General features: G+C 34.9%; 1 protein-coding gene and 1 long non-coding RNA gene across 4 annotated transcripts in view; one reads left to right on the forward strand and one right to left on the reverse strand.

Annotated features, from left to right (window-relative positions):
- GRIK2 (glutamate ionotropic receptor kainate type subunit 2) overlaps nt 1-26,445 on the forward strand; it is a 438,669-nt gene that overhangs the window by 15,247 nt on the left and 396,977 nt on the right. The window lies entirely within an intron of this gene.
- Nucleotides 3,300-24,626, reverse strand: LOC135327846 (uncharacterized). Of its 3 annotated transcripts, none has more exons than XR_010388306.1 (4): nt 23,991-24,626; nt 21,464-21,546; nt 18,606-18,688; nt 3,300-8,990 (listed from the first exon to the last, which is right to left on the reverse strand). It is a non-coding gene; the product is annotated as an uncharacterized LOC135327846 (long non-coding RNA). The 3 variants fall into 3 exon arrangements; XR_010388307.1 differs by having other exon boundaries at nt 23,988-24,626; XR_010388308.1 differs by lacking the exon at nt 3,300-8,990 and adding an exon at nt 16,453-16,825.

Genomic DNA, 26,445 nt, shown 5'->3' on the forward strand with positions numbered 1-26,445 from the left:
ATAATGTCTATGATGGAAATGTAAGACCAGTGACTGATGATAGTTAACATGATGACAAACATGGAATTATTCTTTTTTAAAGAAGATATGTGAGTGTTGAGGAAGTGCATCTTGCAGATTTTTAAGAACTTTGCTTTCAAGTCAGACCATTTTTTAGAGAGGTGTGATTTTTGGCCAACACAATTTTTTGGTGCTCACCCTTATACCACAAGACAAAGGGTAATTTTAGACACTGACATGCTCCCCAATACCACTAACTAAACCCACAGTTTTTTTCAAAAAGTTCCACAGGCAGTGTGGAGGTAGTTTGAGAATGTTAATGTAGATGTATTAAAGGGCATCAGTGGTGAAAATACAGAACACAGGGGGATTGAGAGTGGTTAATGGAAAAAAAAAAGGACTATTTACTTATGCAATATATGACCATGCAATTAGGAAGATTTTTGTTGTTCAGTCAAAACCAAACATAAAAATACTTGACAAAATGATCCAATAATACTAAATATAAAGTATAGCTTTATTTTTGTAAGCTAATTATTTGCCCAGTTAAAGTCCTTTGTTGATTATTGGATATCTAATATATATATTGTTTATATAAAGGATGGAAATATAATTAAATATTTCTGCCCAGATTTGATCTTTTCTTAGCCTTGAAGGAAATATACACAGAGCCAGTACAGGGGAAGTGGCAAACCCTGTTCATGCTTCATCTGTAAGTAGCTGAGGGAAGAAAATGGAAATTTGTGAAGGATACATGTGACTTCCTTTCAGCACTGCTATATGCATTTGTCTGAATGTCCTTGAGAAGGAAAGATTATAAAATATGACTATTATTAAGGCTTATATCTTCAGATCTCAGCAGACTCTATCATTCACAACACTCAATATGCCTGCAGAAACTTATTTTGTGACTGTGTTATGGTTAAGAAAAATGCATCCAAAAATCTATTAGATCAGATCTCTTAATATCTTTTCAAACCTACCTAAACAAAGAAAAACCACATTTAAAGACCAAATCGGTGTTGGCCCATCACAGTATCTTCAGCGTTACCCATTTGTGACCTTTTGTGCCTCGAAGTGGAGATTTCAAGTTTAGCTATGCATTTCTATATTTCTGTGATCATTAACATTAATTAAAAATTGCTTTTGTTGGAACTTAAGGTAAGAATATACCATATACTTATATAAACAGTTTGGGTCACTTTCCATGTTTCTAGGCATGAGAAGGTCCTTGAGTTGGATACGAGGTGTCCTCTGTCTCAGCACAGGAGCTCTGTCCACATTGCTTTCCTTTACCCTCCTGACTACTGCCTTCGAGTTTGTAATGAAGTTGCAATAGAACCTCATGGGAGCCCTTTTTTTTTTCCCTGTTTTCCCAGACAGTTCCAAAAATCCTGTTTATTTGGTGATTACACTAGGTACTGGTTTCTTATTCATCAGAACCAATCATTTATAAGGACAGAGAATTAAAAGCTGTTAATATCATCTGCTCCACTCTGCTTATATATTTACAAAAGTAAACAGCAATATTTTCGCTAACACACATTAACAATATATTATTGGAATTTTGATAATAAGTGTCTTTACTACTTATCTTAGGTTTGGCAGCTGTTTCTGAGTGACACAGTACCTTTGCAAACTGAGCATAAGAACTAGATGGTAATAGTCTTACAGGTATAGGCCTGTGTGAATGTGCACACGAACACACATTTTCTTGAGATGGTGGCCCAAATGCAGAAATAAAGCAGAATAACATCTGCTTTGCACGAACTGCTTTTAACATAAACTGGGAGAATTGCTTGAGGGTCCATCAAGGCTCCTTCATGGAAGGACACACGAGGACTATCTATCTGCTTTCTGACAAGTAGTGTGAGCATGGGACAACAAAGTGTTCTGAAGGTGGCAGAAACTGTTCTCACATGGTGTGATCTTCATGAATATTTTCAAGGTGCTGGTGAAAGCAAAAATCTTTCAAGAAAGAAGCTATGTAATTCAGCAAAAAACACTAAAGAAAAGAATAAGCATATTCATGAAGAAAAAAGAGAACAAGATGTTGACCACTGGCCTGTGCTGGAAATAGGATATGAGGTTAAATGTCTCCTTTGTGTGCTACGTTCTGGCTATTCTTATGTTATGTCCCCTACAACATGCAAAATCATAGAATATAGAAACTGATGTCAGTAAGTTACTGTGTTGTTACTGGACGTTAAGATGAAGATTAACAAACAAATAATACAGTCTTCATATATGGTGAAATAATGGGAATCCTTTAGATACCATACAGGAAAAGAAAATTTAAAAATAAATGCCAAATATCATGTAAATAACAAATAGTATATGGCAAGTAAGAATATGGAATAGAAATGGAAAAAAACAATAGGTTTTTAGTTCTGGAACTGGGGTCATGACAACATCGTACATTTGCCTTTTGCAGAAAGATGTCAGTGACATTATTGGTGAGTATAGTGGCCAGCGTGTCTTCTTTTTTGAAGTATAGCATCTCTAGGAAAATATAACAGGCTTTGTAGGATATTATTTCAGCATTTATGCAGGATAAAGAAGGTTGCTTTAAAAACTTGGAGTTATCTGTAGAAGTCTCCAGGTAAAATAGTGATTACAGGCTGGACAATTTCTCTTATCTGAGGTCCATGTGCAGGTAACGGCCTAATGAAATTAAGAGATATAGATGATGATATCTCTAATTACACAGACTTATATCCAACTGTCAGTTTCTTGTATTACTTTTTGCAAAAGAAGAATGTGTTTAGCCAGGGTAAAAATGTGGAAAAGTTTCCTACCAACTTGGAGCTAAGAATAACAGCAGAAACATTTTTAGCTTGTCCATTCAAAAAAGATGTGTTTGCTTCTGGACACTGATATTAGTGGCTTAGAGATTACAAAAGTACTATTTTAAGAGCAGAGAAAGTGGAGAGTGTAGTTTCATATTATAATCAAACTCTGTGCCGCTGAGAAACATTATTGTGTCACAAGAAAAGAACTATTGGCCATTGTTAGATCAATAGATGACTCTCATCATTACCTCTATGGGAGAAAGTTTATTATTCAGAATGATCCTGCAACTCCACAGTGGCTGTTGAAAATCCAAAGCCCAGAAGGACAATTGGCTCACTGGTTCCATAAATAAAACAGCATGATTTCATCATTCAGTATCTTCACGGAGGAAGTCATGAAGCTGTTGATACCTTAATAAGGCCACTGTGTTCATGTACTATAAACATTACAGAAGCAAAGAAAATGTAGGTTTTTTATTCCTATGCCAAGATGCTTCATGTGCCAGTTATAAAAGTGTTTTCCTTTGGACAATATAAAATGGGGAACTACGAGTAGCTCAGCTGCTTAATAGCTGCATGTGAAGGAAATGATACAATTATGAAATCATTGATTAAAGCTGAATTTGAAGGTGTCCAGCTCAAGGATCTTGCACTAATAGTAATTTATCTGATTGAGCTTTTCTGGAAAATAGATCTCCCTGGAGCTTGTCTGAGTAGACATTGCTCTGAAAACCAGATATATGTTGGCAATGTCCAGAGAAATACTCCATAGAGGAATTGCAAATAATGTTAAAATAAAACCGTATCTTAAAATGGCCACAGATTTAAGTAAGTATTTGAATGACAGCCAGGAGTCCTCAGGAATCTACAAATGGCAGCTCAGTTTTTAAGATACCAAAAAGTCTGATGAAAAATGATAAAAAAGTGAAATCTGGTAAAGAAAGTGCTATAATTGGAATTTTATGCACTTTTTATTGATGTGTCATATTCAATTAAAACTGGAAAGGTTATATTTCAGAACCGAATGTCTCACTTTTGGGTTTTGGGTACTCAAAATTCTTAAGTTCACTCTAATTCTGCTTAATAAAGTAACAATGTTCAGTTTCTAATGTATCAAGATAAAATTCCCACATGTATGTTGCAAAACATTATAATTGCATTTTAACAGTAATCCTAACAGAATCATAAGACTCCACACAAAATAATAATTAATAAGACAAAAAGAAACATGCAGCAAATTTTAAAATTGTCAAATGTTGTTCTTATTTATGGAGGTAGCAGATAGCTATTATCCTCACAAATTAATGTGCACCTGTTATAGTTTAATTAATATGTCCTTTTAGATCTGGTCAAGAGGAAAAAAAACAAAAAAAAATTATGAAGAAGAAAATCACTGCATTGTGTATAAAGCTAATATTTACAAAATAAATTGCACAAAGTAGCATTTTTTTTCCTGTGTTTAATAACCTGAAATCTGGATTCAAAATTTTCATACTTTGGCTTCAATATTTGGGTAAACTTTGCATCTGCTTTTAATTTTGCATCTGCAGTAAAATGATAATATTTCCTCTAGTAAGTGAAATTCTGTGAAGTATGTTTTGAGTCAGCATTCTGAAGGATCTGTTATTTTGAATGTGGTCTTTGTCTGTTTTTTCATGAAAACAAATATTACTACTTTGTTTTTGCAGTCTATTTACAGTAACTTTTCTTCAGTGTCTACTGAAATAATCTTTAATTCTTACACTTCTACAAAAGCCATAGATATTCTACATTGTCAGCAAACCATAGATTACGCAACCTCCAAATATAACAGAAATCTAGATAATCTTTGTTTCTGATAATCCTAAATGCTCAAAAATGACTATGCAGCAATTCCTAAGTCTCTAACGGAATATTTGATAGTTACTTCCCGTTATGTAGAACTGTAAATTATTAACTTATTAACTGTTGTTGAAAAACTCCCCGTGGATATTATTGCTGTAGAAGAGGGGTCTCCCAAAGGAAATAAAGTTGGGTAGGACTAGGCATTCTTTTGTTCATATATGAAGTTGTTCAAGAACAGTTGTTCCAGAGTTGCTATGCAGAACTCTACATGTGAGGGCCAAAGGTCTTTAGCATTGGTGTCAGTAAATCCTATAGATTAGTTTGTACACTTAATCCACATCTATGCATTTTTTTAAAAACTTAAAGTTATGAAACAGAAATTTTCTGACCCAGCCTGTAGAGTTCTAGTAAAATCATAAATGTGCAATTTGGTGATGAAGTTATGAATCATTTGAGGTGGAACAGATGAGCTATCTAAAAATCACTGGCTAAAAAAGTGTCCATCATCCTTTCAGATACAGTGAATATATTAAATTGCTGTTATTGCTATCAAAACTATATCACAAAGTAGTATCATACAGTTTAATAATTAATGGCTTCTTATCCTATTTCAAAATAATATAAATGGCTAAAGAGATTTTGGTTCTTAGAAAAACTGTTGTATTTTGAATTGGATAGGATTTTGAATAGGATTCTTCATACTTAATAGTAAGATGATAAGGTTATCTTTCAACACTTGGTGGGAAAAATATAGCTACAGATAAACTGTCATATCGCTTCCTGATTCTTTTTGTTTTTTCTTCTGAAGAGGTCATAAACTTTCTCTATTTTATCTCCGCCTTCTCTTTTTCCCCCTTTTCTCCCTCTTCCTAGCTAATGATTCATAACACAATGAAAGATTACACTGAAGAAAAGAGGGACAGCTAAAGTGTTTGTTGTGCCTCTTGAGTTATTATATTATTTTTATGAGGATATGTAAATGTAGTGAAATGGAAGCTACTACATGTTTATTTATTGTGATTCACATTACGTTTTAATCCATTACCACACAATCTGTCTTCTGTGGATAATAAATAAAACCTACATTTGTTCCGAGGAACTTTTTCCTTGTTATCCTTGTCACTGAAGACAACTTGAATATTCCTTCTAGATTATACATGAAAAAATTCTATTCAGAAATAGAAAATGTTTTGAAAAGTAACTCACTACATTTGTAAGCATATTTCACAGAAATTGGATAACATTGCTTATTTGTCACTAACAGGCATACTATATTTGTTACCTTAACAGTACAGAAGATGTTATTCTTATATTAAGTAAGAAAGACTGTTGTTTAAATTTACAATCGTATTTCAAAATCCGCACAGTCAAAATTTTAAATAATATTTTGTCCTTTTAAGGTGCATTTTAAGTGTATTTTATATTTAGACTTAAGGGATTTTTTCTTATGGAATCATAATAGAAATAGGCTTCCTATAAATTGGGTTAGTGCTTGTTGCATGAGCATTTTGTGTGTAAAACACTGAGACCCGAATCAGCAAAGATACCACGTGTCATAAGCAGTTATCAAATGTTTAGTACAGTTGTGGTTTGATTTGCTATGAGGTTATTTGAGATACAAAATACTGGCTGCTTACTTTTCCTTTAAAAATGTAAATATCCTGAAATATCGCTGAAATAGGAAAGTATAAGCAGGAATACAATTACAGTTTAGACCATCTAACTCTTATTCTGAGGGGACAGAACACAGAGAAGTTATCATTGACCATTAAACCTTCTTTATTTAGGAACACATGTGGTATTTGGGTGAGAAAAAATGCACCACATATTAGTTGATTTTACTACTGCCTCATTACTGAAGGTTTTTGTTCTCTCAGACTTGACATACTGCATCTCAGACTGGTAGGAAATCAGGTTTCTCTCACACTTTTTAATATTCTGTTGCTGGTATAACTTCAAAGGCAGGCACTCTTCCCAGAGGGAATTTTATCACTGAATAAAGAGTGGTAAACAGGAAGATCAACATACAGCAAACATCTTTTTGGAGAGCCAGTGTCAAGAGAATTCTGATTTAATTATGCAACAGTTATGTCTGTTAAGGAATGTACTGAAGTGTTTAAGGATTAATTCCTCACCTTGTATTAAAGAGTCAGGAAATGTCAATAACCACCTGGAATATGGATTTGCTGGGAGATCTGAAGGCTCAGTATTTATTTCTGTTTATGTTTTTGTATTTCAGCAATATTTCAGGGTATTTAGATTTTTAAAGGAAAAGTAAGCCACCAGTATTTTGTATCTCAAACAATCTTACAGCAAATCGAACCGCAAGTGTACTAAGTGTTTGTATGTATATTGCACATATCAACATATCTATTTTATATACAATTTAAAACACAGAGATGAGAACTCATTAGCTAAAAGATGTAAAGATGTAGTCTGAACTGACAACACTGAGTTCTAGATTATTTGTGCAATAATCTTGATCCAGAAGACCTTAGTAGTCTTCTGGAGGAAGTTTTAGTTATTCTCCTCTCATACAAAACAATTCCTTCCTGGAAACCTACATTTAAGCTAAATATTCCCTACTTAATATTGAGACTCACTAAACACCATAGGCCAGTTAATCTTCTGTACAGTTCCAGGGAGGTCAGTGAATGAGCATCAGGAAGCATCGGGAAGGATGGCACAATGTGGCTTTAGCAGAGATAAGGAAGATATGACCTAATTTGCACCTAATTTTTAAGGAGGCTGAGCACTTGCTATTTCATAGGAATCCATGGGAGTGGCAACACTGTACAGTGACTATTAACTAGGTGTACTGGAATTTTCCAATTTCTTAGGGCAGTGGTGTTTAGGATGATAATTTTGATTATTAATCTTCGTTAGATTAACGTTCTTCATTAGACACTGCTATAGACACTACTTAGACTACTATAGACACTTACTGTATAGTGCTTTTTAAGGCAAATAGATTCTGAAGATCAAATATTCCATATTTTTTCAAGCTCAAGGCTTTCCTGAATCTAGAGTGATCTAAGGTGGACCCTTTCAGAGGCGGCTTAGGAAAATGTACCCTGGATGGCCAGATGAGCTGCAAAGCAATGCAATTCTGCAAGGAGGCTTAAATCTGGTTAGCTGAAAATGGTTTAAGTATCTATCTACTTAGCATTATGGCATCCAGTGTCTTAAAGACTGTACTGAATGCCTTCAGTAATATCAAAGTTAAATATTCACTGCAACATTATTAAAGTTTTTGCTTTTACACCTTAGTTTTACAATTAGTTATTAAATTTTTTATATAATTTCCATCTCCAGAAAAGATTTTGCAATTTCCTTTCCAAGTTTACAACAATTTATTAAAATAATAAAATAGGTTTGAAAATCCCTCTGTGTCATCCAAATCAAATATTATGGGCTCTATTTTACTTATAATGTATCTGTTTTGTAAAGTAAATATTATTTTGAAGCATATATAGCAAATCAAAACAGATGGATCTAGAAACAAAGCATATGGATGTACGTATGTTAAAATGTTCTTTAGAATGGACCCCTTATGAACCCTGGTATATTATTGTTGGGAAACACAACATGCTCTGTTGGTAAAATTACTTTTGTTGACTTTTAGATAATGGCGGAAATATAATAGATAATGAAAAATAAAAATTTACTTTTAAAACTTAAGATAAGTGAGTGTTGGAAATTTACTAGCAAATTATTCAACAGGACTTTTTAATGAATGCTTCCAGTGTAAGTGCAGCAAGTAGAGTGTAAAAGGAACTTATTTCTTCTGTTTTTAAGATGGCTGAAATGTAGGCATCAAAATATGAAATACTTTCAAGCAGTAACTAAATAATGTAAGCAGTTTGTTTCCATTTGCAAAATGTGCTAGTATTGTCTAACTCCTTTCAGCTGTTTCCCTGATAATCAATCCTGGAACATCTCAGTGCCAGTGTCTCAATATACACATACAGCAGCCTGCATAACTGATTTAACAGTGGATTGAATTAACCTTCATGTATGAAGAAAATCTCAGGAACAGAAAGCTTGACAGAGTATTTACAATAAACATTATTTTCCATAGTATACTTTCCACTATTCCTTTTTTAAAGAAAGTAAATGCTTTCAAATTAACATATTGCTTCTCAGGTAACATGCTGGTGAATAGCTACAATATTCCAATAGTGGAGTTTCCTTCTGCACCATGGCTACTTTAAATAAACGAATATTACCATACAACCGCAACCCCTTAATAAGAGTCAAGTAATGAATAATAGCTCCTGGACTTCTCTGTTCCCTTTTTTGTTTTATATTCCTTTTCCATTAATTTCTTTCTTCATTAATCCCGCAGCTTTATCCATTCTTTGCAATTTCAAGCTAGAGAAAACAAATTAAGAAAAAAAAATCAGTTAATTGACTTTATTTGCTTTAATGCTGCTAGTCCATATTATCTGCTTTCTTAAATTGAGTTTGGAATTGCCAGCTTTAGGGGTATTACACTGCATTTTGGGATGCTGCCAGCATATCCTGAGCAAATATATTTAAATCAAAGCTAAGCTGCTTAAAATATTCATGTTATGCTCTTAGTATGGTTTAGAGAAATGTGAAACCATTTAAGACTTGCAAACCTGTTTTATGGCCAAAAATGTATTTGAACTGTCAGGCATATAGTCTAAATTGATAGTCACTGTTAACTTTTTTAAATGGGGAATGGTTTCATTGTCTTATTAGCAATGAGACATTTAGAGGCTAATTCATTTGAAATTTGTGGCATAGTACAACTATGTTTTTTATAGAGGTACAATGAACCATTTTTAACTGAAAACAGTTTGAGGAAAAGGAATATTCTTAAGAGATAAAATCATACATGCCGGGGAAATGCATGTCTGTTGTGAACAGTTAAATATGTTTGCTTTATATATTGCACTTTTATGCATTGAACAGAACTTTGAATATCTTATTCAATAATACACTAATTCAAAAGTCAATGTATTTGTTAATAGTAAAGCAAAAGACAAATATCCATGAATACATGTTATATTCTGGGGAGAATACAATTCCTGTAGGCAAAAAAAAAAAAAAAAAAAAAAAAAAAAGTTCTTGATGAAGCTTTGAAACGAAATGTTTAAGCCAGTTTCTAGTTTATCTTTGTGCAAATTTTGCAGTAAGATAATGTGTCTCCTCAGAAACTGGCCTATGATATTTTTGCAGAAATCTAGTTTTTCTTCAGTTCTATCCTAAAGTGACATGAGTTACTGCTAAAGCCAGTTGAAATTGGTGGAAGATTAGCAATGAATATGTAACTATCAGATCTGGATCTAAGGTTTTACCATGTCTTTTTATAGACAAACTGAAGTCAGTGAAAGTTTATGTGGGTAAGGTGGAAATTAACTAAGAGGTAGAAACTGAATAAAGAATGCTATAATTTTTCTGATGTGAATGATCACTTGAGAGAAAAAATTGTAAAATGATGTGATATAATCTCCTAAACTTATGTGAGCCATCAATATTTGATCTACTATTAATTTGTTAATAAAACAAAAGTATTGGCTAGAAGCTATAGGTCTTCTCCATTCAAAGATTAATAGTATTTTTTTTTATAGTCACACTATGTTAATTAAAAATATTAATCTAGATTCATACTTTCAGTTTCAAATGAACTCCAATATGAGATAAATGGAATTCCAAACATTTCTGTAGTTTAAGCAAGTATTATATAACTGAATTTTGTTACTGCAGACTATTTTTTCTTGAATTAAATCCTTATTTTTTTCATGAAAAACCCTGAAGTGGGCAATCCTGACAAGGTAGAAGACTTATCCTGGGTATCAGATTAGTGTGGGACTGTTTGATTGTTGCAATGTCAGATTATGAGATAAAATATATTGTTTGTCTCCCAATTTTTCATCAAAAGCAATTACAGGCTGTAATTTCTTACTATCCGAATGAGCATACTGCTACAGAATACAACAACAAAAAAATTTGTTTTGAGATGAGGTCGATTGTCCTGTGTGGGGAAGGCGGAAGGTGTGGCATAAGCATCTCGACCTTAATGTCAAGGTGTTGTGATAAGACTCTGTGTGTACTTGTAAACAGGTGCATGTTGCACACATAGGTATAATCCTTTTTTTTATTTCTCTAACATCTTAGTATCCTCTTCTTTCAGACTTCTGGTGAAAAATTGATTTTGTATCTTTGGCTCTGTCTATGATCTATTCATAGACATACCCATCACATATACATGACATATGTAAATTCGTATAATTTCACTAAGGTAAATGGAAAAACTCCTTCCTCCTCATGTGTTTGGATCAAGCCCCATGTCACAGATACATTGAAATTTTTGTATCAGACAGAAGTAATCCCAAGGGAGCATAAACTGAACATAGCACATATTGGATGAATGATCAGATGCATTAGTTGGGCTTTGCTGATACAATGGTAAATCTGTAGAGTAGTGAAAATGCAAGCAATAAATATCTTGATAACATTAAGATATTTATTGCTTTAAAAAATAAAATAATGCAAATGATATGTTTAGAAAAATGGAATTCCATGACAATAAAGAGTGATTTGAAGAACTTTTATAGAAAGTTATATTTATGATCAAAAGGCTAAATTCTCCCTTTGCTTTCACTACTGGGTAATTGTTCTCTATGAAATCGTAAGGTTGCAAAGAGAGAACAGTTCAATCAAATAATCTTAGCTAGGCTTGCTAAGTGAAGTAAAAATTTTGTGCAGGAGCCTTATCCAGAGGGATGTGTACTTATTTCGTATAACTATTCTAAACATTATTACTCCACTGCTAAGAGAAATAGAAAGTAGTAAACAATATTTCTCAGCTTCTTTTATGAAATATGTTCCTAAAATAAATTATATACTAATTTTGTTCCAATGATTATGTTTTAATGTTTTGTTCAGATGATTATGTTTTAATTTAACTGAATTAAATAGGACCAAACAATCTGATAGTGGGACATAGCATGGTTATTGAGATATAAAGATCTAAAATCAATGTGACTATTTCATTAATGATATTTTATATATTTGGGGGATTCAGTGACATGCTATTATATGGGCTTGCAGCCCTATTAACTCCTCCCAAGTCAGAGGTTTTGAGGGTGTGGATTTTGTATGTATAGGAAATATTTTCAACGGAGTGTGAGCCACAGAACTGGTAAGGGCTGATTCTTCTGTGTCTGTGCCTTCTCTCTGGATAGTCATTCACAGCTCTGTTTCCCAGTTTCCTTCCAGGCCAAATTAAAATCACATTCAGCCTAATATCTGACTGTAGGTATTTGAAACCCCAATGGAAGCCAATGTAGTTAAAGAACAGCTTTTGCTTTCCATTCTTATCCTTGCTCTTGCTGTTATTAGTATTATTTTTTAAACCATTTCAGACAATGCTGCCATCCCACTTTTACTCTGGTCTGTAACTTAGCTTTTGTCTTTTTTTCTGATTGCTTGTTGAGGTCCCTGCCCCCTGAGATATGCTGAAGTCTTGCAAATTTATTTCTGTATGACATTTCTGTGTTGTGTCTTTCCTATTTTTCCACACAGTTAAAGTATTTGTCCAGATTTACAACCTCTTGAATCCTGGTGATTGCAACATCCTTTTTGCTGACTTTGAAACATACAGTCTTGTTCGTGTTCACATTCATACAGAATGAGACAAAAAGACCATTTTATTAATCAGGAATTTTTACCATTTCATTACTTTTTTTTTTCACTTTTATAATGGCTTCGCTTTCAAGAGCCCATCAAACATAAGCTATTTATCTTCATTTTGAAAGCACTTCATAGCTTACCCCTCCTTGCCATCACTTGTTGAAATATCAATTTCTAATCAGCACCTCATGCCAGCTTCCACCCCCCAGCTGTGGAACATTCTGATTTCATTCTCTCAGTCTTTCATTTTCAGTAAAATTACGTTATTGCTCTCCTCTCAGATGTCCTTAAACCTGTCCTTTGCTGTGACAGAAACGTTTTCAGTGGTTAAGCTCCAGTGTTCAGAACCCTCTATCTATTATTTAGCTCATGTTCCCTTTTTTATATTCCTCATCTGTCCCTGCCCATATGCTGTCTTTTGTTTATACTAGATTGTGAGTTATTTTTTTCTGCTTGTGCAGTATCTATATACTGTTCTGTGTTATTATTGGTCTCTCTATGTCACCCTGATGGTTATACGCTCCTAAGGCAGGTAGAAGATGAAGCTTTGAATCCTGTTACTATGAGAGAGGTATTGAACCATGTCTCTGTCTCCACAGATAAATTATGTGTCTGCAAGATTATTATATAAAAGATAGCCATAACCAAGAGGGACAAAAATGCAAATAAATCCAGGAGATGGATCACACTTATGAATTCCAGTTTCTCATGGGCTTTGTAACTGAGAGCTGAAGAAAGGTGTCTATGCTTCAGGAAGGGGTAGAATTTCAGGTATATCCCAGTCTTTTACTTATCTTAGTCATGGTCTTCCTTACTCTGTATCTTCCCATCAGCTACCTGTTGGGAATCATTAGAGTGCTAATACTGATCACCTTGGGACCTCCTTAAATTATTTGGGGATCTTAGGTATAGACTTTGCCCTGAGGGCAGGCTCTGAAATACTGTTGTGGACCTAACCCTTAGTCATAGCTTAATTCCAAAATAAATGCGTTGTTTCACTGGGTCATATTTCTCTCCTCATTATACCAGTGTAATGTCATTGCAGGCATGACAGCAGCACTGCTGTAAATCAGAGTAAAACATGCCCAGCATCTTTAATGGTGTTTCATTTCATTCACATTATGTTTGTCTTTTAAACTACTTTTCAGATATAATCTTTAATTTCCTCTCTGGCTAACTGCATAGAAATCCTAAACAGCATGCAAGGCTGGAGCAGAATGCACTACTGGCATTTAAAAACTGAATGAGTGATTGCTTATAATGGAGACTATATATATGTGTATACATTTAAAAATATATATGTACACATATATATAAAGCGAAAGCCTATTCCTTACCTCTTGAGCAACTAGTCTCTAGTAAACACCATAGAACTATTAATATGGAAAAGATCTGCTTCTTCACTCTCGTTTTCTGGAATAGATTCACTGTGCAGTTTTGTGCAACCACTACACGGAGCAGAAGCATTCTTGGAAGGCAGAATACATGCTATAGCTATAAGTCCTTTTGCTGCACTTGTGCTTTCAACACTCTTCTTTTTGCATATCTGTTCAGAGCATAATCCTAAAGAATATATCAGTGGAACACGGAGAGACAGAAAGTCCTCTAATGAATTTTTCTGTATCCTGTTTCCTCTTCTGGGAGCAAAACCATGTCCTTTCCAATATTCTGCTGTAGTTCTTATTTTTCTGCCAGCAAAAGGAAGAATTCTTCCAAGGAGAAAATGAGTTTTACAACAAACATCAGATAATGAAAAGTTAATCTAATTGTAATATTTCACCAGAATGTAGTGAATTTGAAATAAGACAGCAAAACATCCTGATGGCTGCTACTCAGCTCTCACTAATTCCGCTTTCACATAGGGAAGTAGGGCTTCTATTCACTTCAGTTAAAGTTCACTGCCTGAAAGACTACTTGTACACCCTTGAGAGGATATGCCTTCTAGAACAAATGCAAAACTGAGATGTCCTCTTCCTGAATCCCATAGAAATGGGAAAGAAGCATGTGGAAACCTTTTAGCGCTGCTTGGCTCCTAATTTTGTACCCATTTACTAACAAGGTGTGAATGAAAATGTTTTACATGTGTCCGTATTGGTAGTTCATAATTTTCTTGTCCTTTTGCAATAACAACATGCTCAGATTTAATTCAGTTTCAGTCACATCGTTTCATGCAGCCTTGGGCCTCTTATGTTTTGATAATCAGTTTGAGCAGCCAGATAAACATACGACACTTCCAGAAACAAATCAAAAATCACATGGTTGTAAGAGGCCTGCTGAGGCGATTGGCAGGATTCCCTGTATTGACTCTCAGAACCAACTTGCCTAAAATGCTTTGAAACACAAATTATGCCACCTGAGATCTTCAACCACATCTCTTCAAATTTAAAGTAAACTCTTCCCCAAGCTCTGCTCTTGCCTGAATAGCTCTGTAAAGCCTTCTAACATCCTTCAAAAAGTGAATTTCTTATTTTCTTATATAAATATTAATTTTTATAAGTTTATCTCTTGAATCTATGTCATTTTCTTCCAGCATAAGTGATGGTGAGAAATTGAAGCATGTTCTGTGTTGGGGGAATTTTCTGTCATTTAGTAACTTAGGTACTGCAGCAAAGTTTTTCTGCTCTGCTTAATAGCAATGAAATTCAAACTAAACTGATAAACAACTTTGATTAAACTGAATATATAGGGTCTGGAGATATATAGAAGTACAGGCATCATCAAAATACTTTTATTTCAAACATTTATAGGAAAAAAGGAAAATATTGACCAGTTTGCAGCGTGCCCCAATTTTGTGATGGGTTATCCTAATCAGCATCACAGTAATATTTGATTGTTTATTGCAATACCTGACCTTGAGAAACTACATCCTGAAAAGTAGAATCCGCAGCCTGAGTTAGGTACTGAGCATCTGTATTGGACACATGGGGAACTAGAGAAAGCCACAAAAACAGCAGGTGGAACAAGGAATGGTCAAAACTGAGCACAAAAGTGGGGAATGGCTTTTGTTCTGTGTTCAGACAATGTTCATAGCTATGAGAAAGTGACTTCATACCTCAGCATACCTCTTTTTGTTACTGTAGGCTATCAAACTCTTTCTTTAAAAAGAAAAAACATTTTTATCACTTTTTACTTGAAAGAAAAGCAGACAAGATGCCTAGTTTTCTATAATTATCTAATGGTTTAGGGATTCATCCAAGATATTGTAGGTCTGAGTTTAATTTTTGCCCCCGAATGAGGGGGATTTAAACCCACAACTGCTGAAAACCTTCCGCTGATGTTGTTTTAACTTTTGTAATATAATTAATGATTTATTGAGGAAAAGAGAGATTGTAAGAGGGAAAATGACTTTCTAGCTTAGTGATTAGTGGACTTGCTTGGAAGAGTCCAGGATATAAAAAAAGTTTTTTATCCCTTGACTGTTAAAGGGGTAATAATCCTTGACGCAAAGGACTGAGCCCCGTGACTCCTCCTAATCTGTTGAATTCTATACTGCTCTTTCTTCCTTTACTGGTCTTTTGAATCTTGAATTCTTTAATGTAAAGCAGAAATGCTATGACAAAAGGAATTAAAAGCATTTCTCAATTCCATTCACTTTGAATTTTCAATAATATGATTGTTAACACAATCATCTTCAGAGGTAAAGCAGGGACTTAAAGTCTGGCAGTGTTGAGGATGGTGAGTGTATTAAGCATGAGAAAATATTCTTGAATCCATCTTTTCCTCTGGCTGTTGTGATAGTTTGTGTGAAGCCAAATCCAATAGGCATGCTCTAATAACACTTATCAGATCAAGCACTACAGGCGAAATAGAAGAAGGAATTCCTCATGCATTTATGCCCCCCAGTAGGTCTAAGCCTGACCCGAGTACTGAGCTGTCTGGTTACTGCTGAACTTGAAGTGCTTCTAGGCATGCAAAAAAGAAAAACCTTTGGCAGTTTGGAAGCTTTAAATAAGAAACAGGCTTTATTGGCTTTAGGTGACAAAGAATTAGATGCTGGAATTAGATGGCAACTTAGGGGAATGGGAATCAGAATTTGGGCATTGGACCTGGTGTCTAGTAATTACTACATATGTGCAATAGAAGGAAAGATATAAGTGAGGGCATTGTTTTAATTAAACAGAAAAAATAACATGAAAGTCATGCCACTAACTCAGCGTCAGGTGCTTTCTTAGTTAAGATTGTTTTTCATTTATTTATTTTAATGACAATGGCTTGGCAATTTATTCAAACTACTTTATGAAATTTATACACACATTGAAGCTGCTGTAAATAGGCGAGTCAATGAAAATCATGAAGTATGGAGGAATATATGTGCAGGAACATGAGTAGTGTTCCTGCAAGGCATTTAGCATGCTAATACTGACAGCAACTGTAGAACCACAAAGACGATGAAGGGACTGGAGAATCTCTCAGGCAAGGAGAGGCTTAGACACCTGGGACTGTTCAGCCTGGAGGAGCGAAGGCTCAGGGAAATCTTATCAGTGTGTATAAATACCTAATGGAGAGTGTCAAAAGGATGGGGCCAGAGTCTTCTCAGTGGTGCCCTGTGACAAGACGAGAGGCAACAGGCACAAACTGGAACACAGGAAATTCCAACTGAACGTAAGAAAACAATTCTTTACTGTAAGAGTGATTGAATGCTGGAACAGGTTTTCTAGAGAGGTTGTGGAATCTCCATCCGCTTAGATATTCAAAACTGGACTGGACATGGTCCTGGGGACCCTGCTCTGGCTGACCCTCCCCTGGGCAGATGATCTCTAAAGTTCTCTTCCAACCCCAACTATTCTGTGATTCTCTAGGGAAATATCATCTGATAAACTAATGTGGCTGGTGTATATATAATATATAGCATAACAAGATTAATCAGAATGTTGCAATCTTAAAAAGGATGAAAGTGTCTGATGAATCCCAAATATTAAATTTTATCACAGTCATTCTAACCTACTTCTCTTTCAGGATTAAGTATTTTCATTTTGTGCCTATACCTACAGATGCAACTATGGCAGGAGGAACAAGGTGCACATGCATGAGGACAAGGTAAATCTTTTTGCTGTGATGTTAGAAGCACTGGAGGTTACAAGTTATTCCCATACTAGAATAGCTAACTGTACAGCCCCTCTTCCATGCAGAAATCTATCACAGTGAAGCATGTCAGGCATACTTACAAGAAAGACCTGTTGTACAATGTTGTACAATAAGCCTTTTCCCACTAGATACAAAAAAGAATCTAGATTTAGAAGTTCTATATATACCGAAATCATATTGGTGTAAATGAAAATTGTTCTTGATTAAGAAATTCACTCCTTCAGAGAAGACTGAGAATTTGAGAGTGCTTGTGAAATAGTCTTTAGGCAGATACAGGATATCAAACAGTTTTCTGTATCCAAAGCAAAGACAAACTCTGAGATTATTGGCTATTTTGGGACTGACTACCATTCTTTTCCCATGGAAAATACTGAAAGGACTTATTTTTATTGGATGTCATATTTCTTTTATTCTCTTTCTCTTTCTGTCTCAAAACCCCACTGCTCTCAGTCAATGTCTTTGTCCATTCTTTTGAGTGACTGGGAGTTCTGGTTACTCTTTAGCAGGTATTCAGCTCCTATGATACATCTGATTTACAAAGAAGCATTACAGAAATAACAGATATAAAAACTAGCAACAACAACAAAAAGATCATATGAGAAAAGGCCCCAAAAAACAAAGTGAGAAGTGACAATTATAATTACTTTTAATATGGAAATCATTCGTATAAGCCTAAGGTAACTAAGGCATGATTATATTTCTCATATTAGAAGTTCCTATATTTTTACTTAAGGGATTTGTTGCACTAAAGATTGTCAAAATAATAGATCAGTTTCATGTAGCCCTGAATAGATGTTTGAATTTAGATTATAGGGATGAGTGAAGTACACATGACAGTTTCTCTGAAATTCCATACTGTATGTCTAGACAGAACCCCAGTTGTCATATTCCCTATGTATTTGACATCCTGAAGATTGTTTTGGGAAAGCATGTACTTCATTCCAGGTATGTAGTAAAATATTAATATAAAAGGATACTAACAGTAAGTTAAAAAACTCCTTTCTCTGAAAAACAGATAAACAAAAAACCAGGGTCATCCCTTCTGGGAAAGGATCTCAGAACTAGGTAAATAATAGATGCATGTGAGACTGAGTGATTTCATTGGGCTCACTAGTGCCATAATGGAAAAAGTAGTATATAGTGTGCTGTGTCTATGCAATACTTACAAATAATGGTTTAAAAATATGTTTTGCAAAATGGTTTACAAATAAGTAAAGAAATATGAATTTATTTACTTACATGCATAAATCAGGATTAAATCTACTGCCAGCCAAATTAACTTCATGTGGGAGGAAAATCAAGTCTCTGTTGAGATTTCTTTCCTTAAAAATCATAAATATATTAACAACAACAAAATGGCATTTGATATTTATGAAGGACATAGAAAACTATTTACTTTTACAGAATATAAAATATTACAATGAAAAGATTTAAGCATAAACATTCCTCTAGTGAGAAGGCATGCTCTAAACATTGAGATTTTTTGTGTTGATGCCTTGTCATGAAGTTTTATTACATGGAAATGGAATACATGCTAACTTTGGTTTTAAATTTAATGGCACATTCTTATACTATGAGGAAAATTTGGTGCTTGAAAGCTTTTGTGTATCATAAGCAGCTGTTGCTAACATCAAAGAAATAGTGTCATTAATGTGAATGTTAACTCTGAGAAAACTGGAAGGGATAGTGCTGCATACTTTTGCTTGGTTTTGGGTAATGAACTCCCTAGCATTGCCAAGTTGTCAAAAATCTTTTCTAGCACCCTTGAAAATGTTACCTCCACTTGGATTACCTATCAAAAAGAACCCAAATTCTTTTAACCAGAATGGTAACTCTTGTAGCTGACTATCTCTGTATTATCTTATGAAGGCATACTTTCACTTGTCTGTGCCTTGGCCAGGCACACAGATTCATTTCAATTGCCTTATTTTCTTGGGCTAGGCTGGGCTGAACATGTGTGGTTTTGGAAAGACCTCTTGGGCTTGGATGGTGTATTTATACCAACTGGGGAGAGGCTCTGAGCCTCTGGATGCCAGAGGTACAAGCCAGGCATATGTGTCCACAGAAATGGAATGAACAAAAAGGTGGCATTCAGGTCCGGCACTATTGACAAACAGACAGGTAGGAGTTTAAAAACTTAAATACAAGTAAAAATTATAGACTCATTGAAGCTCTGATGTAAACACTTGACATGAACAGAAATAAATTTATATTTTCAGGTTTAAAGAAAATGTAAATAAGTAAGTTTATTTTAGATATGCCTGTTTGCTTTGACTTTTCTGTTTTGTTTTTTTTTCTTTCTGCTTCACTTGGGAATTGCATTTCAGAATAAGCATGCATTTGTGTGTTTGTGTCTATATATGTCCATCTATATTTTTAGAAGTGACATGATTATGAGTGTCAAACCTGCAGTAAAGAAAACCCATTTACAAGAAAAGGATGACCTTTGGCGTTGACCTCTGTAAGCTCATTTACACTATTATATATTGGAAACCTATAAATGGAAGCACCAAAATGATGTTACTGGCAAACTAGCATACTTTTCCTCCCTCGACATAACTCTGTTACAGAGAGACAGAGCAGACTTATGCTTTGATTTTTCAGTCCCTGAAATAAATACTAGTTTTCTTTTTAATTTTCATATGGAGCTGTAAGAACAGACCCAACTCATGTGAAAATTATCTATTGGATATATAGATCTGCTTTCTTAAACAATTACATAATAGATGCTCTTGTCCTCCAATATTTAGCAAAAAGAGGCTAATGAGAATGATGTAATAGCCATCAAAGTATAGCAAAGAAGCTCATCTTATTAGCTGATGTTTCAAACTCTATTTTGCCCATTTTAGATTAATTTCTACAATTATGAATCTCATTTGTGGAGCCTGTACATTGTATAACTGAATGGGTTCTTTCCCTTCTCACACATCTTTGCTCCCATCCCAATTGCCAGAAGTTCCAGTTAATTTTTGTCTCACTCTTCCCACTTTAAAATTTTAAAATCTGGATGGAATAGAGATCAACAGTTGAAAATGCAGCATAATTTTGAGGAAGACTTTCTATTCTCTATTGTAACCATGCAGCTGAGTAAATGAAATAATGTAAAGGTGTTCATTGTCTGGATCTCTCTTTGACAAAAACTCTAGGCAACATTGCGGAATTTATATTAATTAGTATTTCATAAAGCTTTGGAGAAATATAAGAAGTTAGTTATTTAAAATAATTTGATCCTCAGTAATTCCTTCCACAGAAGATGTAAAGTAGCAGATACATATTTTAGTGTTTGTTGATGTGGTAGAAATCACTTATTTATTGCTAAAGAGTTACATTTATTTTTGGATTTGAAAATATATATGTTTTCTTCTTTTTCAAGTAACTTTTAAGACTTTATAAATATATTAATAATTGATTACTTGTTCCTGTTTCATAATACTCAGAAAAAGCTGATGGGAAATTGGAAGGATTATAAAAATTATTAGGCTGAATATGTGTTCATATAATATTAACATTAATTAAAATTCCCAGAATTAAAAAAAGTTCTGCCAAACTGTGAGGGAGCTGCAGCAGAACACTTTTTTATTCTAAGTTCAGTTTACCTTGCATAAAGATTATTCTGGATTTTATTCTAAGTTCAGTTTACCTTGCATAAAGATTATTCTGGATTTGTGCTTAATAATTCCTGAAGTAAATCCTCTGCATGAACTTTGACTAGATTAAAATTCAGATTCTGCTACGGATTAATATGTATATTTATGTGCCACCAGCAGAGTTTAAAACAACAGGCTAAACAAAAATAAGAGCTCCTTCACTTTAAAAATGTAGCACTGTATATATTCTACATTAATGGCATTGCTGGTTGAGATGAAACACATCTGGGTCAAAATCAGTTTGGAGGCTGGATTATGTGGGAGATTGTGAAGTAGTATTATGGCTTTGGTAGAGATTCTCACCATTATATATGAATATAGTTAGAGACTTGTGTTATAAAATAGAGAAATTAAGTGCTAGGAATTCTGATTATGAAAAATATTATTTTCTCATAGAATATTAATGATAGTCAGTAGAATAATTGGTAACAATTAGTAGAAAAATATTACCAATAATGAGTCAAAGGCTGTCAGGTTCCTTCACCAGTCATTGTACGAGCAGGATGGGGTAGTCAGCTGGAATGAGAAACTTCCTGGAATGAAGAAGCATGAGGATAAAGTGAGAGTTGTGCAAAGTCAAGATGATTTAGACCTTGAAAAGGAAAGTCATACAAAAAATTTTCTTAGTTTTATAAATAAAAAGAAAACAAGGAAAGATGACGTGGGCTGTTTTCTAGTGAAGATGAACTAAAGTATGTGTAATCTGAGAATGACCTAAAAACAAAATGCTTTCCTCAGTTTTCAGTAAGGGTAATGGTGATTGTAACACAGAGTAGAACACAGGGCAAGAGCAGGATAATAGCTAGCACTGAGAGTTTAAAAATGAAAATTACCACAAATTGAAAACAAAATTTAAACATTTTAATACTTTAAAAATAAAGGACTTATATAATCTGTCTTCCCATGTACTGAGAAAAGGGCAAGATTTTAATAGATATAGGTGTTACCAAATGGCAGGGAATTACCAAATATGCAATCTCTGCTCATTCATGCTAAACAGTTGTCAAAGCTTTTTTACCATATTTTGAAGGAAAGAAAAGCTGAAGACAAATGGGATCAAACAGGATGATTTATGAACTGTAAATTTTATTTATTGAATTTTTGAGAAATTAATTTTAGAGAATGTAAATAGAGTAGGTCTGATCTTTCTACACTTCAGTAGGTTATTTGACTTGGTGCCACGTGGAAAAGGTCATGATTAGAAAAGGTGGCCACTGCAAGAAGAATGGGATGATGTGAAGAAACTGACTGAAGAAGGGGTAACACAGACTATGTTGTTGGGCAAGAGGAAAGTTAGAGGTGATGTTACGCAACTTCTGCTTTGACACTGATCTTTTGTGTTAATAATATTACCAAGAATAGTAGAACTGTGAGGGTAAAATCAGAACATGATAATAGAGAAAATTTCAGTCCTATATAGAGGACTGGATGGCACTAAGGACGGGATAGTAGAAATGGGATGAAATTTAATAGGTGCAGTTTGCACATCCTTAGGGTGTACCAAGGGATGAATGTGGGTGAAAAAGAAATAATTAAAAGTAGGAAGGGGTAAGTACCAGAGTACTAGGAATGTACTTGAGAGGAGGTCTACAGCTATGGTCACCCATATTCAACAAAGCTAGATATGAACTGAAACAGGTGCAAAGAAAAGGCAGTGAGATGATCAGGGGAACCAAACCTGTCTTGCAAGGGAAAACTAAAATAGGCTATCCTGGTCAGCCATGCCAAATGTTCCTGAAGAAATGACTGTGATTTCTACATCCTCACAGCTCCAGGGCAGCAGAGTTACTTAACAAAGGACACTGCTGAGACAGGAACAAAATAGTTCTATAACTCTTAGGACTCAATCGCAGAGAGTTTCTCAATTCCCCTTCAATAGGAATAGTAGAGTAAGACATAAAACTGTGTTTAAGGTGGAACAAATAAAACTAGACAATACTTTTGTTATAAGTTTTCTTACATTTGCAGAAAATGGATCTGAGGACTTAAGAGGTCCCTTCCAGTCCTGTGTTTCTATATATTTGAAGAGAATTTACTGTTACTATAGTAACAGATGTGGAGACTGAATTCCTTTACTATTTCTGGATAAGGCCGAGCTAGCATTGACAGTGGAAGAATTGATTTCACTTTGCTAAATTTTTCTCAACCCTTACTAGCACTTCAAAAATTAGATGAAAATGCTGTTGATTACAACTGCATAATGGGTATATGGCTGATTAATTGTCCAGTGTATTAAATTGCCTTACCCTTTTTGGTGTTTGTATTTAATCAATAGCTTTAACTTTGAGCAACTGATGTTATTTTTAGATTAAAACAAAAAAGAAAAACATTTGCTACAAGATCAGGCAATGTGATTTTACAAACATCAAGGAATACCAGGTATCCAAATTGAAAAGAACATTTTTATAATTAAATTTTAATGAATTTATTTTAGTTTCATTGATTTACATGGGAAGTTGTAGCACTTGGATATCTGGCAATCACATATTCACAAAATGTGAAACAATTTGGGTAGACTATTTTTATTAAAGCTGTAAGGAATTTAAGAAGGAAAGCTTTACATTTGGACGCAAGAATGCTTTTAGCATGTGGGACTGCTTTAGTCTGGTGTTCTTCTGATAGCTAGGCAAAACTCCCATTATTACTGAAGGTTGATGCAAACATGCATTAGGGAGCATAGCACACATAATCTACAGTATTTCGTATGGATTTCTAGCTCTGGGAGGTAGCATGTGTGGTAATAGCAACAGCTCTCACGTACTGCAGGATAGGTACAGTGGTGTCCCGATCCAATATCGGGGGGGGTTCGTTACGATCCCAAGGACGAGATTAAGACGCTAAAACCGGTCAAATATCGTACAACCTTTTAACTTTATTTTGCACGGAGTGGGGAGAAAAGGTGGGGGGAGAAGGCGAAGGGGAAGAGAGAGAGAAAGAGAGAGAGAGAAAAGGGGGAGAGAGAAAGAGATATCACCACCCGTGGATCCAGCGGCGTCCCGTTGGTCCTCTTCACCCTGGGTGTAAATTTTAGCGATGCGCGTGCAGTAATTACAACTCGAGCAGGGTCCGACCCTAGGTTCCCGCTGAAAAGTTCGGAGCCAAATCAAGGCAAATTAAATAAATAAATTGTAATGACATGCGTGCAGTAGTTACAGCTCGAGTTGGGTGCCTCCGAAGAGGGACCCCAAACAAAGAAATCCCTGGGCAATTATAGCTTTTTCAAATTAAGTTTCCCGCCCCTCACACGGTAGTTCAGACCAATAGTAATTTTTGGGTCTGGGGTCTCCTGCTCCCTATTGGGTCTCATCGTTGTTCCCAGGCAGGCTGCTTTTCTCCCTTATCTTTACTGTTGCGGTTTCTGCTGACAAATGTGTTTTGATTCCTCGGGTTCTGCCCTTCTTTCTCAGGGCCCTGACAAACAGGTGTTGTTCCAGCAATTAGCACTGCCCCAGCAGTGACAGTAGGTGTTATCTTCCAAGGTCCTGACGAGGAGGATATAATCCAGACCCCCCCCAAATTAACACTGTTTCAGCAGTGAGGGGAGGCTTTGTTTCCCAGGGTCCTGGCGCCCAAGCAGGCCTTATTTCAAAGCCTTGACATCCTCCCTCCTGGAGTGAGAAGCATAGGAATGCAAACTGCTGGTAACTCCCTTATCTTTCCAGCCTGCACCAGCTCTGGGGCCCTTTCTCACTGAACTAGGGAGTGCGGCTAAGCAAGTTTTATAAAAGTTGTGTTAAGCGGCAGTAATTTGCAGTCCAGGTCCCAAAGTCTCTGTCCGATCGTGGTCCGGTTCAGCGCAGGCTCGGTGTGTCCCACATGGTCGCAGGGAGACCATTTCAGGGGTCGCAGCAGCTCAGTCCTGTTTCTGCTGGGAACAGATGGCTTGTTCGGGGTTTTGGTTTGCTTGCACCTTATGTACCAAGAAATGTTTAAGGCAAAAGTTCACTCATCTGTCCGCCACAAGTGGTCATTTGATTTTAGTATTCCATCCCTAGAATTGTATTATTTCATTACTATTTTATGTCACTGTCTTGTGATCATTTCATATTTGGTGATATAAAAATTAGATGAGGTCCTGTGGCTTGAATTTGTGTTTGGTCTGTGAATAGCAGCACAATAAGTGCCTGTAGTGAATCTTGTTCATGACTTAATTTTCTCCAAAAAATGAACTAATAATGGATTCTTTTGCTGGATGTGAATTTGTCTCTTTTTAAACTCTGGGAACTAAGGTGGCATCCAAATACATGGTGTTCAGGGACTATGTGGACAAAAACTGTACTCCACTGAAGCTAGCTTCTTAAGTCCTTATAGCACTGGGATATCACTTGTTCTAAGAATAGGAAGGAACTGTAATCACAGTGAAACTGCAGTGTTAAAAATGGAGAAAACTGAATATATAATGCTATCTGCACTAGAATCCTAATTTATATGCAATTTCTCTTCATATACAAAAATATATGATGTATGTATTTATATATGTTCCCTGTTATTTAATGTTTTGTCTGTAATTAAATGTCATCTTGTTGACTTTCATTTATATGTTACAGCAAAACCTAAACAGAGAAAAAGAATATATATATATATATATATATATATATATATATAAACAGTTGAATATCATGGCAATAGAATATTAAGAAATGTTAGACACTGTATTTCTTTTTCATCCAATGTGCAGCTGACATTGTGGACAGTTGTTGCTCAGATCCCTCTAAATAATGCCTTGGGGCATTATTTAGTCTATAGGGACTTTTTTATTTGTTGGAGAGTGCTTGTTCATAGACTTAGCTATAATTATACACTGAAAAACAAAAAACATATGTAAATGAAAGTATTGCATTTCTCCAGAGAGGACTAGAATGTAGTGAAAGAATATAAATATACTGCACTACTCAGCATACACTAATATACACAATATTGCAAGACTAGAAAGATGTTGATTTGCAGTATGTCAGATCATACTGTTTCTGTTCATACTGAACCGACATTTCTTACTGACAAATGTATATGACTGAGATCCGATGCATAAGAGAGAAGTTATTCCTAGGCCTCTGCTCTGATTCATGCAAAGTTCGCATTTTCTTGAGGTTAGAAGGAAGTAGTAAAAGAACAGCAATTACAAAACAGAGAATATGGTAAAGAACTTGCAGGTGAAAGTCTGTGCAGTTTTAGCAGATTTTTTTGTTTTAAACCATTGGGACCACTCTTATTCTTTGAGGTTTAAAATAATGACAGACTTGTCTTTTCTCACGATCTGGGACTAGCCACACTGAAATGACTATCATGCCATTCTAAGCAGTGAGAGGACATTGGTTAAGAAAAAAGACAAGACAAAAAATCTATTCCTTTCCTTTACCTGCCCCACTCGTTCAGTGCGATTGCCTAAGTTTGACTGTATTTTTACTCTATTTAGATAATTAACCTGTAAAAAA

This window comes from Dromaius novaehollandiae, chromosome 3 (assembly GCF_036370855.1).
Source record: "Dromaius novaehollandiae isolate bDroNov1 chromosome 3, bDroNov1.hap1, whole genome shotgun sequence".
NCBI classification, from domain to species: Eukaryota; Metazoa; Chordata; class Aves; order Casuariiformes; family Dromaiidae; genus Dromaius; species Dromaius novaehollandiae.